The sequence below is a fragment of the Nannospalax galili genome, unplaced genomic scaffold (genome assembly GCF_000622305.1).
Source record: "Nannospalax galili isolate Female #2095 unplaced genomic scaffold, S.galili_v1.0 scaffold653, whole genome shotgun sequence".
NCBI lineage: Eukaryota > Metazoa > Chordata > Mammalia > Rodentia > Spalacidae > Nannospalax > Nannospalax galili.
Window position 1 is genome coordinate 564766 of NW_008334077.1, and position 16877 is coordinate 581642.

A 16877-nucleotide genomic window follows, 5' to 3' on the forward strand; every position below is an offset into this window, starting at 1 on the left:
AAATTATTATATTGTTCTTGGAAGCAACAAAATGTAAAGATTGCTTGGTCTCAGTAAAATGAGGTTAAGGGAATTATCAGCCTAATTTGGTTTTCAAAATATTAGGATTCTGATAGTCTGAATCATCTTTTCCTACTTATCTCTATTGTGTTGATATGTGCTAAGTTAGCTGCATTTTATTATTATTTATTTTTATTCTATGTATATTGTTTTGCCTGGAAGAATGTAAGTGCACCATGTGCATGCAATGCCCGTGGAGGCTAGAAAAGGGCACAGGATCCCTGGAACTGGAGTTTCATATGGCTGTTAGCTGTCATGTGTAAATGTCATGTGGGTGCTGGAAACTGAATCCAGGTCTTCAGGAAAAGCAGCCAATACACTTAACCTCTGAGCCATCTCTCCAACTCCCTGTTTTTTTTGGGGGGGGGGGTTGTTTTTTGTTTGTTTGTTTATTTTGAGATAAGGTCTCACTATGTAGGCCCAGCTAGCCAGGAACTCTCTATATAGCCCATCCCTAGCTCTGATCTCATAGCAATCTGCCCACTTCTGCCTCCTGAGTAATGAGATTTAAAGGTATGTGCCACCATACCTGGCCTCTGCATCTGTTTCTAACTAATTTCTCTTCTTATTTACATAATATTCTTAATCAGATTATAATTAAGTCTTGCTACCTTGTCTGTAGATCCTTACTGCAATCCATTATTTGCTTCCTGCACAAATTAACTTTGAGAGCTTACTCTTATTTGTAATTGGGAAATATCTCATGTTATCTGCATGTTCACATCTAGTTTGTAAACATGTTTCTATATGTCATATTTCTTCATGCAAGGCACACCTAGATAAATTAGCTTGATCACCCACATACATATTTGGCTATAAAATAAATTCTTAAGATCTTTCTAGGACTTGAGTCCGTTGGCTTTCCCATTGTTTAGGGTGTTCAAAAGAACATTTCTCAGACAGTAAATGTAGTTCTAAAAGGGGTTCCAAATATTTGAACAATGGCAACATTGTTGGAACAATAGTAGCAGAAAATGACTTTCTTATTGGTATGTAATATAAAAGGTTCAGTCATGAACTTGGGTCTAATTAAAGAGACACTATTAAGCCATGCCTGACTGGCTTACACCAAGTTTCATGAACAACAATTTCTCTGTTTGTTCACCTATTTTGTTATACCTATTTACTTGCTGCAAGATAAACAGTAGAAAGGGTCAAAAGTTGAAAAGGGGCTGGGGAATTGGCTCAGAGGTCAAGAGCACTGGCTGCTCTTGCAGAGGACCTGGCTTCAGTTCCCAGCACCCACATGTCAGGCTAATAACTGTCTGTAACTTCAGTTCCAGGGAATCCGACACCCTCTTCTGACCTTCACAGGCATTGAACAAATGGTGCACTTACATACATTCAGGCAAAATACTCATATGTGTATGTCCTAGTTTGTTTCTTCATTGCTGTGACAAAATACTCTGACCAATACCAACTTAGGGAGGAAAGGGTTTATTTGTCTTACATCTCCTGGGTCACAGTTCATCAGGGAGCCCAAGGTAGGAACTCAGGGCAGGGACCTGAAGGCATGAGCTGAAACACAGGCCATGGAGGAACACTGCTTACTGGCTTGCTCCCCTGGCCCCTGCTCAGTCTGCTTTCTTACACAACAGAGGCCCACCTGCCCAGGGGTGGCACCACCCACAGTGGCCTGGGCCCTCGGTCACAGGCCAATCCAAAGGAGGAACTTCACTAATTGAGGCTCCCTCAACCCAAGTGTGTCAAGTTGACACCAAAGCTATCCAGCACAGCATAAAATTAAGCAATTTTTTAAGTCAAAGAAAAATTGATGGGAGAATAACTTTAATAAACTGAATTTGAGAAAATTCAATTCATAAGCATTTTCCCCATTCATCGAGAGCTGCTCACCATCATTTAGTGAGACTGGATGATAGCACAGCCCAGGCATCATTGAGAACTACTACAGGGTGACTCACTCAGTATTTTTGATGAACTAAATAATTTCATTATTTCTCTAACTGCAAAACTTGAGAGGCACTTTTTAAAAAGCAGCATTTGCTTTGTAAAATTCAGACAAAAGGAATCTGTTCAGATTTTTAAAAATCTTGTACAGTAGCCATTTCCACATAGAAATGAGCAAAATCTTTAAAGTACTGAGTAAATGTACTTGATTGTAATTTGGAAAATAGTACTTCTAACTGACTAGGATATGGTTGAACAGAACAGCGTATTCTTAGCCATTGCTTGCTGGGTGGGGAAATCACAGATTCTGTTGCAACTCTGGGCAAGTGGTTCCCAAAGGAGGTATGCTTCAGAATCACCTGGAGGGCTTGCTAAGCAGATCACAGGGCCTCTGTGGGGGATTTCGGATTCTGTAGGTGTTGGGTGGCATGCACATATTCCTTTCTAGTAAGAAGGAGATGTTTGGACTCCATGTGAGAACCACTGCCCTGTTCTGGCTTGCCTCAATTCAGCCAGCCTCTGGTTCTCTCCCATTCCCCATCATGGCTCAGCAACCCTGTATCACTACACACAAGGTTTGCCAATAGCCTCTCTCCTACATTAGCAAAAAACTGAGGTCATCAAGTATGAACAGCCTCATCCCCATGTCTTTCTTCTACTATGCTCCCTTTTCCATTTTAGGGCTCAGTCCACATCCTGGGCTGACAAGTTTTTCCTTGCCTTTCTCCTATCCTGAGGGTTCAAACCTTTCCTCTTGACCACTTTCTTCTGTAAAGTCTATAAACAAGCTCAAGTGTCTTGAACTGAAAAATTTGCGCCCCAGTCCTGGGTAATCCTCTAGCCCTATTTCTCCTTGGCAAGCAGTTCTTAGAAAGTATAAGGATCTTAACTACTCCTCTCTTCTGAAGACGGTGTAACCAAAATTTCCTTCCTGCCTCTATAGAAATTTGTTTTGTTAAAGGCCACCTTGAACTGGCTAAGTCCAATTAGCATGAACTCTTGTGTGAGTATCTGCATTGGTTACTATTTTGTTACAGTGATAAAACACCATGAACAAGGTGACTTATAGAAAAGTTTATCTGGGCTTATGAGTTCCAGAAGGATAAGAGACCATCATGTGCCATGGGAGGCATGGTGGCAAAGGGGCCCAAAGTGGAAAGCTGAGTGTTCACATTTTTAAGCACTCAGAAGAAGGTGGGGAGGGGGAACTGGAAGAGGCACAAGGCTATGAAAGATCAAAGCCTGCCCCCAGTGATGTGCTTCCTCCAGCAAGACCCCACACCTCCTAAAGGTTCTATGACCTTCCCCAAAGAGTAGCATTAACTGGGGACCATATGTCAAGTATTCAAACACTTGAGCCTATGGGGGACATTTCTCATTCAAACCACAATAGCATCATGAGTATGCCTCTTTGAAACTCTTGCTCTCCTGGCATCTAGGACACCTATTACTTTCTCAGTGTTCTTTTAGACTCTCTGCCACTAAATATGTTTAGGATCCAACTTTTTTCTCACGTCTCCCTTTTCTATGCACTCTCTTGGGCATTCCATGGTCTCCCTCAGCTTCAGTTGTGCCCACGCAGACGCCTGTGAGAACATTTTCTGGCTGAATCCAGGAATGAGGTGAAGTGTCACATCTCAGTGATGGCTATAGAATGATGACTCTTAGAAACTCCTGCTTCCTAAAGCTAAATGTCTTCCCTTTCTAATCTTCTAGCTTTACACTTTAGTTTCAGCCCCCACCATTCTGTGGGACTGTTCAAGCTGGCTTCTGGTCATAGCAAGATATCTTTATCTTGATAAAAGGTTCTCTCCACGTGGCACATCAAGAAACCTTAGAATCATCTCTGTGTTCCTTTTTGAACTTACTTCAAGTAAGTCCAAGTAAGTGTGCATGCCTGTGTGTGCATGTGATGCGACGTGTGTGGGCATTCACGGGGAGGCATGTACATGCTACAGCATATGTGTGGAGACCAGAAGATAACCTCAGGTATTCTCTCTCTCCTTCTCTCTCTCTCCCTCCCCCCTCCATCTCTCTCCCACTCTCTCCTCTCTTCCTCTCTTCTCTTTCCTCTCTCTCCTCCCTCTCTCCCTCCCTCCTCCCTCTCTCCCTCTCTATCCTTCTCCTTCCCCTCCTCTGTCATTTGCAGCCCTGTATGCCAGGTTAGCTGGCCCATGACCTTCCAGGGTTTCACCTGTCTCCACTTCCCATCTCCTATAGGAGCACTGGGATTACAGACACTCACTAACCTGCCTGGGTTTTACATGGTTTCTGGGGATTTAAAGGCAGGCTTACCCACTGAGCTGCCTCCCCAGTGCTTCATATCTTAAGTCCATAACTGAATCCTATAAAGTTTCACTTCATGTTTTTCTGAGCATCTTGTCTTGCATCCAGCCCTGCTGACTCAGCTCTGCTGTTGGCGCTTTACCGAACTATTTGCTCCTTCCAGTTTTCAGCCTTCTAACTTTTCTTGCATATGACTGCCATTTTTCTAACAGGAAAATATTACCATGACATCACATTAAAAACCATTTCAACACTCCCCATTTTTAATTACTTAAAGCCCAAATTTCTAACCGTAATGCATAATACTTCCTTTGATCTGACTCCTGACAAATTTCTAGCTGCTCTTCCTATACTCTAGATCCTTCAGGGTGGATTTACATTCCTTTTGACACATTGTAACTCTCCTAATGCTGCCCTATCTGCCCACATCATTCTTCCTCATTTCGTTTACCCATGGCTCCCTTTCTAAGATTGACTTTTGAGTCATCTTCTCAACAGTAATAATGACAGTAATGAAAACCAACATTTATTAAGTGCTTATAATGTGCAAGGCTCTTTACATGCATTCTCCTAGGATAATGAGACTTTAAATTTTTATGTCGTTCTCCTCAATTGAGGGAGGAAACAACTGAGATGCAGAGAATTTGATTTCCTTGACATCTTTTTCGGGCCCAGGCAGCATTCACTGCCCTCAATGACTACTCTCTAATTTTCTATCTCCTTCAATTTATCTATAAAAGGTGAAATAATTAATATTAGAGCTGACAGTTGTAAAGGAAATGGCCTCCAAATTATTCAGGAAAATACACTTATAAGCAGCTGGGTGGCCAGTAAGCCTTAAAGCCCGGGGCTGCTAGAATCTGATGAGAGAGACAAGCATACTGAGCATTAACAGTAATGGGGAATTTGGGGGTAGACAAGGACAGAGAAGGACTGAGTAGAAAGAAGAAAGGGGGGCATGGCACAAAAACATGGTGACATAATAGGGGGACTCTAAAGAGCAGAAATTACTTTTGAGTTGTGTTTCTCTAATATAAACCCCTCTAAATCATCTCAAATCCTTAGGAAATCTGCTCTGATCATACAGAACTCTGTCAAAATGTTTTGGGGTAAAATATAGGACCAAGATTAAGTTAATGTTTGGGTAGGTTGTTGTAGAATTAGGACAAACAGCAGTTCATCCATAAAATTCACTAATTTTGCATCAAGTGGAGTTCAGTGCCAGAGGAGAACATTGGTGTCAAAGAAACACCAATTGTGGGGTTGGGCACAGGACTCACAAAATCAAGTAGAATAGAGATGCTAGCCATCTTAACCTAGAGGCCAAATGTCCAGGAGAGCTCAGATGACATTTGCATTATATGCTGTCATTGTGCCTCTTTTGCTCCTAAATTTAACACCAGGAAGTCATTGGCGGGCCAAGTCTCTGTTATTAATCTCCATGTCTCCAGTGCCTAACAGTGCTCAGTGTCCCTAGTGGAACCGCAATAAATACTTGTCAAAAAGGAAAAGTATCTCATTGATGTAGGGCATGGTGTTGTATGCCTGTAATCCAAGATGCTGGGATGTTTGAGGCAAGAGAATCATGAGTTCTAGGGTAGCCTGGAGACCAAGTCAGGAGGACGAGTTTGAAGCCAGTCTGAACTACATAGTGAGCATAGTGAGACCGTATATCAAAAGAAAGGTCATATTGATATAAATTTATTGTACTAAGAAAAATAAACCCTGATACTTGAGATAAGGTTTCTTTTTATATTCACAACATCTAATGCATTGAAATACAAACATTATAAAGTTCTTTGCTAGCTAATTAAAAGTTGGAATACAACAATAACTACCTAGTGCTGAGTATTTTTAGTCTGCCAGGGATTCTTCATCTAAACCGTGGTAGCAACATACCTATGTAGGTATTCTTGTTCCTATTTTACAGGGGAAGATGCCTATTTTCAGAGAGGTTGAACACAACCAGGTTCCTGTGGCCAGTACATGGCACCAAGATCCATCTGTTTTCTATACCTGACTGAGTTAATGAGGTTGTTTTAAATATATTCTGGAAAAAGAAAAATAGAGCTTATGCAGAATCTGTAAAAAGCCAGAAATGAAAGCACAGTAACTTGTACATTCTTTGATCATTATTTAACAATTGATCTGAGCATTACTTAGTCAAAATAGGTTTATTGCAAACAGCTTTAGAGTGCAAAGTAGGAATAGCAGGTTGAGCTAGACACACTGTGGTTTATTTCACATGGCACCAATTAATTTTTGGCTCTGTTTCTATATGTAATAAAAAAGGAAGTCAGTTATTTGAATAATTCACTGAAATACATCCAGTTTTACATCTACATATTTCAGTGAAAATACTTTGAACTGGATGTTTTTGTATATTCATCTCAATGTGAATTCTCCATTTTACTTTTAGGTATTAATGACCCCTCCTTCCAATTTTATTTTATTTTTGTTTTCCTCTTTTAAATAAAAACATACTTAGATTTCCTCATATTTCCCTAAAAGTAAAACATATATTTATTATGGTTCAAATTTGCACCACCCCCTGAAGGCTCACTGTATTGAAGGCTTAGCTGTCAGCCCACAGGCTTTGGGGAAGTGACTGGACTGTGTGGGCTTTCACCTCATTGGTAGATAAATCTATTGAGAGGTTCATAATCTGATGACATTATTGGGAGATGGTGGAAACTGGAAGCTAGGGCAGAGTTGGAGGAAGTAGGTCACTGGGGCATGCTCTGGCCCCTTCTCTCTGTGCCTCCTATCAGCCATCAGGTGAGCAGCTTTCCTGCACCATACCCTCCACTTTGATGCTTCTGTCCTTTTGCAGTCTTATAAGCAATGGAGCCAGCCACCTGTGTTATTTGGGGGGCACAATGGCCAAGATCCCTGACAGAAACACTTTAAGGAAGGAATGGTCTGTTTTGGCTTGCTGTTAAAGGGCAACTTCAGTCCATCCTGGTGGGAAAGGCACAGCAGTGGTGGTGGAGGGAGCCTCTCTATCAGCACTGGAAGTGTGAGGCCATCACTACTCACAGGCAGAGAGTGCAGGCTAGAACCAGGGACAGGTTAATGTCAATGGCCTGTCCTTAAGGATGTACTATCTCTAGCTGGCATCACCACTTAAAGCCTTAGAGGTTTCAAAACATGAGCATGTGGGTGTCATTTTACATTCAAACTGTAACACTGACCATAGTCTGAGACCTCGGAAACTATAGGCCCAAATAAACCTGTCTTTAATTTTGCTCAAGTATTTCCTCACAATGATGAAAAGTGACTAACAACCTTGACATGTCAGATCTCAATGAGCCTCTATTATACAAAAATGAGAAATTAATTAAATAATTGCAAAATATTACAAATTCAAAAATTCCCTTCATGGGGTTGGAGAGATGGCTCAGCAATTAAGAGTACCGGTTGCTCTTGCAGAGGACCTGGGTTTGATTCCCAGCACCCACTTGGCAGCTAACAACTGTCCATAACTCCAGTTCCAGGGCATCCAGTGACCTCTTCTGACCTCCATGGGCATTGCATGACATGGGTGTACTTACATGCGTATACATAGAAATAAAAAAATAAAATAAAATATTTAAAAAATTCCCTTCATTATCATGAGAATTTATCTAGGATGATGAAAACTAAAGATGACACAAAAGCTTTAGCTCACTATATTTATCCCCCAAATTGAACTTTAAAAAAATATTTTATTTTTGTTTTATGTGTATGAGTGCATTGCCTGCATGTGTGTAAGTGTATCTGTCTGTGGAAGTCTGTGGAAGTCAGAAGAGGGTGTTGAATTCCCATGGAACTAGAGTTTTATGAATGGCTGTTAGCCACCATGTGGGTGTAGGGAATCAAACCCAGATTCCTGCAAGAGCAGCCAGTGCTCTTAACCACTGAGCCATCTTTCCAGCCCCTAAACCGAACTCTTGATTGCTTGTACCCACCCAACATTCTCCAGCCTATCTTCTCCATCTCAGCAAAGGCTGGCAAATTCAGTTTTCAAGTTTCTCAGAAAACATTTTATCATCATTGATTCTTCTCTCTTTCTAGAGTCCTTAATGTATTTTGCCAGCAAATCATATTCGTCTTCAAACTATGTTCAGAATCTTACTATATCTTAAGGCTTTAACTGTAACAACCCAGTTCAAGCCACTGGGATAGTACAATAAGATCTATCACTTTGCAGAGTCTTCTCAACATGGCTTCAAGAGTAAACATTGTGAAGCCTAAACTTTATGGTGTCAGTCTTCTGTTAATTGGATCCCAGCCCCAGGCACACGGGCTTTCTAGTACTTCTGTGACCTCACTTTACACTGTTTGCTTTCTGGGTAACTCTTCCTCAGCTAATAAGGCCTCCTGGTAGTTCTTCCAACTATCTAACCAGGCCTATCACCACAACAGGGACTTGATATGAGCTCTTCTGTCTGGTATGCTCTTCCTTCAGATATTTGTAGATGCCTCCTTTGCCTTCTTCAAGTGCCACTTTCTTAGTGAGGCTGACCCTAATTGCCAGTTTTCAATTTCCCCTGTGGTTGGTCGCATTCTACATCCTGTTTCACGTATTTTTTCCTGCCTGGTAACAATCATGGCCTTCAAACATACTATATACTGTACCTATTTTATTTTTGAATTCCTCCCTCTTGGAATATATATTTGATGATGCCTCTGATGATGTCTCTTTTGTGTATTGCTCTATTGGCAGCTTGTAGGGTATGTCAGGATTTACGATAAATGTTTTTTTTTTTTTTAGTCTTTTTGAGACAGGGTCGCCCTGTACCCCAGCTGTCCTGGAACTCACTATGTAGACCAGGCTGGCCTTGAACTCACAGAGATCCGCCTGCCTCTGCCTCACAAGTCCTGGGATTAAAGGTGTGTGCCACTATGCCCGGCCCGATAAATGCTTTTTAAAAGGTAAATATTTGTTGAAATGAAAAAGTTATTTCTTACCAGAATGAGAGTGTCAGATACTGGATTGCATGGGGATAAGATCCCATTTGCCTGGAGAGGTCAAGGGTGCTTTGAACCCTAATAATCTATGATTCCGTTCCCAGTTTGACTCTTAAAAACATGATTGTTTTTTCAGTAGTGAGTACTAATTTTAAAAGACTCCAGGGTGTTAAACCTGAATGGAATGAAAAGCCCCCAGAAAGATGATCAAGATTACAGTTTTAAAAGCTACCAAAGCACTGCAATTCTTAACATTTCTTTTCCCATCAGGGAAAAGAACATTTCTGCAATCTTTAATATTTCTTTTCCCATCTATGTCCTCCTGCTTTGAGATATATCAATGCATCTGGAAGGCAGAGGAAGCCAATTTACTTATGCAGTAATAATTTTGTGATCACCTCCTTTCTCCAAGGCATCAACAAATTTATTTTTATTTTATATGTGTGAGTTGTCTTGCCTGCATGTATGTAAGAGCACCACATGCACGCAATGCCTGAGGAGTCCAGAAGAGGATGTTGGATCACCTAGAACTGGAGTTACAGATGGTTGTAAGCTGCCACGAGGATGCTGGGAACTGAACCCGGGTACTCTTCAAGAGCAGCCAGTGCCTTTAACATCTCTCCTGCCCTCAAAGATATCTTTTCTATTTTATATTGGTTTTACTTTTGGACTATGTATCACGAGTTAAATATAGGTCTAAAGCAAGAACTCTACATATTCACCTAACTTTTGAAAGGAAAATTTTAAAATTATTCTGTACAACTTTAGGATCTATCTTTTGGGGATTCCTATTTTAAAGGAGCATAGAATTTTAGGACAGCAAGGTTTTAGTTCATTTGGTTAAACTATCTAATCCTACAGTATAAAAACTGAGGCTCAATTAAGTTAAATAACTTCCCAGGTCCACAGAGTATGATCAGAAGAACCTACTCTAAAGGGTAAATTAAGATAGTTTAGAGATTATAATTAAAAAATAGTTCTCAATGTCAGAAAGTTAGCTGCATACAGCAACAAATACACATGTCATTCTAAAAATGTGTAGCGCTACTCAGCTTATTTCCATGGGAAGAATCCCATATGCACCCTAACAAATCAGAGTCATGAACTGGGACTAGAGAGATGGCTCAGGTGTTAAGAGCACATCCTGCTTGTGCAGAGGACCTGAGTTCAGTTACCAGCACCCACACTGGGCACGGCTCACAATCGTTTGTAACTCCAGCTCCAGGGTATCCAACACTCTCTTCTGAATTCTGTGGACATCTGAATTCACACATGCACATGCTGAGAAACACACATATACACATAGTTAAAAGTAAAATAAATTTCAAAAAGAGTCATGGATTACAAAACAGTAAGAATTTGAAGGTTACTTGAACTATTCCCCGTGTGAAGAAGTGACTTCATTAAAGAGATGGTTCCCTTCAGCCATGGCTTTTGCTAATCTTTCTGGAGAGCTTCTTTTGTCGCTTAATAAGATCATTATTTGAAATAAGCAAATTGGCACTTATACATGCTCAGTTTCTCTCTGCACAGTGAATATGTATGAAGATTATCATGCCAGAGAAATGTGAAAGATGTGAAGTCTGTGTACAGTAACAATGCTTTATTATCCTTTAATAACTCCAAGAGACAGAGGTTGTGTGTGTGTGTGTGTGTGTGTGTGTGTGTGTGTGTGTGTGTGGTGATGTAACTTGTATTTTTCCCACATACTTTTGGAAATCCTTTATTTTACTAACAGGTGGTAGTCATCAAAACTTTAACTTCTGCAAGAACTTTGTTGTTTTAGCTTTGTTATAATTTGTTTAGAAATCAAATCTGGTCTTTTGGGGTGTAAAACTCCTGTGCAATGGCAACATTAATTGAGCATAATTTGAGCTAACTTGATCTCCCTGGAGTTCTATTTCTTTAGATATGATAATTTGCTAGTTACCATACCTTTTTTCTTTGTTTTTTAGATAGGGTCTCACTCTGTAGCCCTGGCTGGCCTAGAACTCAGAGATCTGCCTGCCTTGGCCTCTTGGGTGCTGGGATTAAAAGCATGTACCACTATGCCTGGCATTTTTTTTTTTTTTTAAATACAGGGTCTCAGATAGTCCAGGTTGGCCTCAAACTCCCGATTTTCCTGCTTTCAGCTCTAACGTGCTAGAATTACAGGTATGTACCACTACACCCAGCCTTGTTTCCTGGTTTGTTTGTTTTTTTGAGATACACTCAAAAAAGCTTTTCAAATATTGTATATGAAACCAATCTTCCTTTTAAAGAAGTTATTACAACCCTTGGTTACTTTCCCACATACAGCACACTTCACCTAGCATGGATTAAGGCTGGATTTACACAATATGCTGAGCTTCCACATCCTAAATGTACTTATCTTGGAAGTATTTGGCAAATATTGAAATGTCTGGCAATTAGTGAGAGGTAAACATAAGACAACTACCGATTACAACCCAGGGAGGACATAATCAAATGAGTTACTTTTTCTTTCTTTTTAAACAAATTTTTTTTTTTTGAGATAGGATCGGCCTGTAATTTGCTAAGTAGACCAGACTGGTCTTAAACTCACAGAGATCCGGCTGCCTCTGGCTCTAGTGTTGGGATTAAAGGTGTGGGCCACCAAGTCTGGCTACAAAGAAGTTAAGCAAATAGGATTATTTCAGAACACATAATTGTAGGCAAAACATTAACGGAAGTAGCAATGCTTGAAAAGACCTGGTAAAGGTGCACAGCTGGATGGATCCCTATTATAAATGCTTTATAATATTTGAATGATGAGTGTGGATGTTTTCTGTCCTAATCAGCTGAAAAAATATTAAAAATATGACTTTTTTTTTTCTTTTTCTTTTGAGATAAGGTCTCCCTGTAGCCCCAGTTGGCCTGTACTATGTAGACCAGGCTTGGCTCCATCTCACAGAGGTCTGCCTCTGTCTCCTCTGCTGGGATTAAAGACCTGAGCCACCACGCCTGGCACGACTGCATTATTTAAAGAACTATATCGTTAACCAGCAAATATGAGAGGACAGAACATACAGTTCAATACCTGGGGTACAAGATTTAAAGTTAGTAATAGGTCAAAATCCTCAAGAAAAATAATCACGGCTTGCTTATAAAAAGTTGTTTAACAAATAGAAAAAAAAGTCTTTATAGTTACCTGAGCATAGTAAAATGAATTGAGGGGAGAAAACTGCATTAACAGCTCTTATAGGCTCTGGATTTCGTGCAAGGGCAAGGTAGGGGTGTGTTTCCTAGGGAGCGGGTGTTTGTGACTTCTGTGACCCTTCTGCGTTCTATAAACCCACCCAAGATAAGATCCTGCTCACTCCGACTCCTGAAGACAAGCCACCATTGGCCAGCCTGAGCCCCCAGGAGCGGCAACTTCCAGGGCAGGCCCCGGAACCCTAACATCACAGCTGCTCGCCAACCCCACTCAAAGCCTGAACCAGCACACCTTGGGTTCCCTTGCACCAGCCTCCCAGCAACCCCCGCGAGGCCTGAGCCCACCCTGGGACGTACGCTCCATGCCCCGCCTCCGGAGTGTGGCGGAAGTGGCAATGCGGTCGCGCGCCACCTGGCCTGGCGCGCATGCGCTGCCGCCGTGACGGGGGCCGGTTCGGGTCTTCTATCTGGACGCTACCTCCTTAGGCCGCGCTCCCCCCCTCCACCTCAAGTGGCGCGCACGCCATCTTGTACCCCCCCTACCAGCCGAGTCACCTTTTCCCTCTCTACATTCTCGGTCCCCCACCCCGTCCTCTGCCCATCGTGTCCCGGGGCCGCCGCCGCCGAGACCGCGCCATCTCTGTCCCCTGTCATTTCTCCACGCGGGACGCGCAGCCGTGCCTCCAAGTGTCCTTAAGCAGAGGTTGTGGGGCGCGTGGGGGCGGCGGGGAGCGGGGCTCAGTCCAGGGGGCGCGGAGGGCCGAGAGTCTCGGGTCCCCACCGCGCGGGCCACGCCCAGGCCTGGCCGCCAACGAAGTCCTCGGCGTCTCCCGGGGCTTTGGGTCCAGCGGCCGCGGGGCCCGCGCAGTGCGGGCTGCACCGAGGCTCCTCCCCGTCACCGGTGGGCGTGGGGCGAGGGGAGCGGCCGGGCCAGGCTGGGAGGCCCCTCGGTAGCGATGGGGGTGGGGGTTCTTCTAGAAGGAGACCTTTGCTTTCTGGAACTTTTGTGCAAGTATGGGGTTCGCAGAGGGGACCAGGCTAGAGCGGTTCTGCTGTCACCTCTGCGGACCCTGGGGAGAGCATGTGGCTTGTCCTCCAAGTCCTGGATGTTATGATCTGTAAAATGGGCACCCTGACAGCCTAGCCCCCCGAACGGGGAGGCTTATGCGAGAATATCCGTTTGCTTGAGTTAGCTGCACCTTCTGAGCATTGTGCTCAGAAAGTGCGTGAGATTCTTGCTTTCCTACTTAAAAAATCAAGACACGTGGTTGGAGAAGTGAGCGGGAAGGGATGGGGATAGTGGAATATATTTGAGGTTCCGAGAGGATCCCAGTGTTTAAACAATGTTGTGTTTTGTGCACCTGGATAAATTAACATTGTGTCCATGAGGTTAATAGAAACTCGTTAGAAAGAGGTACGTGTTTATCTAGGAGGTGACCTGGGTTCTCAGGATTGCCGAAGAGCAGATCACTGTTGAAGGACTGATTTGTAGAAAAAAATTGGCGGGATTTCTTATAAACCTTCCAGAGAGGCAGGATTTCAGTACTAAGGGATAGGGTTTTTTTGTGTTTATTTTTTTAAGACAGGATCTCACTTTGTAGACCAAGCTGGCTTTGAACTCAGAGATTCTCCTGCCTCTGTCTCCCAAGGACAGTTTCTTTTTTTTATTAAATTAATTAATTTTTATTTTATGTATATAACTATTGCCTGCATGTATATAAGTGCACCCGTGTCGTGCAGTGCCTGCAGAGGTCAGAAGAGGGTGTCGAAGCCCCTGGAACTGGAGTTACAGATGGTTTTTAGCTGCCATGTGTGTGCTGGGAATCGAACCTGGGTCCTCTGCAAGAATAGCCAGGGACAGTTTCTTGATAGTGCTTTGCAAAAACAATGTTCTTTATCGAGCTATTGCAAGTTTTTTCCTTGGGATATTCAAACACAATGTGTTTATCGTTAAAATTGCGCTGCCCAGCGGAACTTTGTGACATGGTGGAAATCTGGGGCTTCAGCATCGTTGCTGCAAGGTACAGGTGGCGCCGATGAACTTAATTTTTAATCGCCTAGCAAATTAATTTCAATTTAAGTAACCACATTCTGACTAGTGGGAACTGCACGGGATAGCATATGTCTGAAAAATTAGGGGCTCTCACATTTTTGATTTGGTTGAATTTTAAATCAGAAAGGCCAGTTCCTAGAACATGTTGCCTTAAGGAATCATAATTATATTCACATAACGCCTGCATTCAAAAGCTATAGTTCAAAGCATGGGTCTGTTAGTATTTATTTACAGCTTGGCAAATTAAAGCAAAGCACTCTTGACTCCACGGTTCTAAAGCTAATGCCAGATTTAGTTGGAAAGACAACAATACTAACTGGAGTTTCTTATAATCATTGTACTGTCTTTTATCACTTGGCTGGTTCTTAGTGAAAACTTTTCAACTCTATTGCTTTTTTTTGTTGTTTTGTTTTGTTTTGTTTTGTTTTCCATTTGATAGATGTGTCCCCCCATTCTGTATAATAAAGCAGTTTAATATAAGTAAGAACCTTTGAGCATTGGGTATTTTAGAAATCATTTGGGTCTTCATAGTCAAAACTTGTGAAGAGATAAATGAAATATGTTGATAAAAGTTTCATGAGATTGTTTTCTTTGAGACATGTGCAGCTATTTTTCAAGCAACTGTTTATGAAATTTGAAAATAAAACTTCCCTGCCTCCCTGCCTCTCTTCCTGGTGCTGAGAATTAAACCCAGGGCCTCCCACATACCAAGAGGGTACTATGCCTCCAAAAAAGAAAAAAAAAAACAGAAAAGACACCACCACCAACAAAAAGCAAACAAAACTGTCTTAACTTGGGCCTGATGGCTGTAACATGTTGCCCTTGGTCTCAAGGCTGAAAAGAATTGTTAGATTTGGAACAACAACTTAAAGCTTCAGTTAAGTCACATACAGAGAATAGCCCATAATGTGCAAGTCAATGTGAGTTGTTCTTATATCTTAGTTTCTCTGGGACAGTCATGTCCCAGCATAATTACTACCAGAGCCCCTTTCATGCCATCAAAATGTTCCAGTTTGGACCGTGATAACATGACCACTGTACATGGCCACTTGCTTTTTAGGCTTGATGAAATTCTTAACATTATTTTGGAATGATTAGCTGTATTGCAGTCTTAGAAATCTCCTTGTTCTAAAACAGTGACAAAGTTAATGTTTTTGTGCTTATAAATGAACTGTCTGGACTAAGACCATTTTTCACTTAAGCCACTGGCAATTCAAAATTTTTACCTTAGGTAGAAATCTTGGGTAGTTTGATCTTTGGTTCTCTTTGGGGAAGTAAAAAAAATCTTTTGGTATAAGGGGCTACAAATAGTCCAGTGTCAGTATAATCAGAAGGTTGAATATTCCTGTTGAAATAACACCTGCTTTATTTATTAATGAGGTCAAATAGTAAATCAACCAGAAATCTGCTTGTCATGTTATTAGAATGCTAGTGATTTTGCTTGTAGTTCACTTAAAGAATGAGAAATAATTCAGCTACTGCATTATTGTGTTATTGAATTCATATTAATTGAAGGGGATGAAATAATTTATTCTGAGTCATACAAACGTGGTTTAAGACTTCACTCTGCTACTTTTGAAATACGTGATTCGAGGCTTTGATTTAGGAAGCTTCAGTTACCTTGTTTATAAACTAAAGTTAATAATAGTACCCCCTCTAGACTCAATTAGGTACCCATCTGATGTGTTGGACACAGCTTTCATAAACATTAGGTACTATTAAGCCTTAAGTTTGTTGAATAGGTTATAAAGAGAGAGTGTTTTTAGATGCACTCTGGATTGATAGAAAATACACTTAAAACCAGTTCCCCAAACCTAGTTTTTGTCCTTTTTAGATTTTAAAAATTGTATATGATTTCAGTTAAGATATTTCACCTTTCTGAGCTTCAATTTCCTCATCAGTAAAATGGAGTTGGTACCTCCTCACAAGTTTAATTGTGACCATCAAGTGAGAATTATATTTATAAATTGTGTTCTTTTTAAAATGTTGCTATATTTACTTGGTTTAATTTCATCTTACCTAAATTTGCTAAAAAAAATAGTAAGTTCTTTTAAGTTACAGTAGTGATGGCTGAATTGATTTGGTTACAGTTTATTCTTCATACAAAACAACTCCAGGAATGGAATTCCAGCCTTTTCTTGGGCACATGATGTGGTCCATCTCCTGTGCTAAATACCCTGTCTCATTCATTGATTTATCCTATCTCACCAAATAGGTGATACCCACATGGATGATGTTCTTTCTGGGTTGGGTCTTTTGGGTGTTCTGCACTACAGTACTGCCTCTGATAATAGCTGGTCAATAGGCAATGGGTACTGATGAGTAAAGGTAATAGGAAATAGCCTGCTGTCTGGCATGTGGTATGTGGCAGTTACTGAAAAAAAAAAAAAAAAAAAAAAAAAACTTAAAAAATTGTCCATATTAAGGAATATTGTGAATTCAAAGAACTAGTAAGGGGTGCTTC

General features: G+C 41.3%; 1 protein-coding gene across 2 annotated transcripts in view; it reads left to right on the forward strand.

The window, feature by feature from the left end:
• Positions 1 to 12772: 12772 nt before the first annotated feature.
• Positions 12773 to 16877, forward strand: part of Supt3h (SPT3 homolog, SAGA and STAGA complex component) — a 459651-nt gene continuing 455546 nt past the window's right edge. The window contains exon 1 of one of the 2 annotated variants that reach the window (XM_029561584.1): positions 12773 to 13063. The gene's annotated coding sequence lies outside the window, so the exon portion shown is untranslated. The remainder of the gene's footprint in view (positions 13064 to 16877) is intronic. The other variant, XM_008829029.3, reaches the window with a different exon arrangement.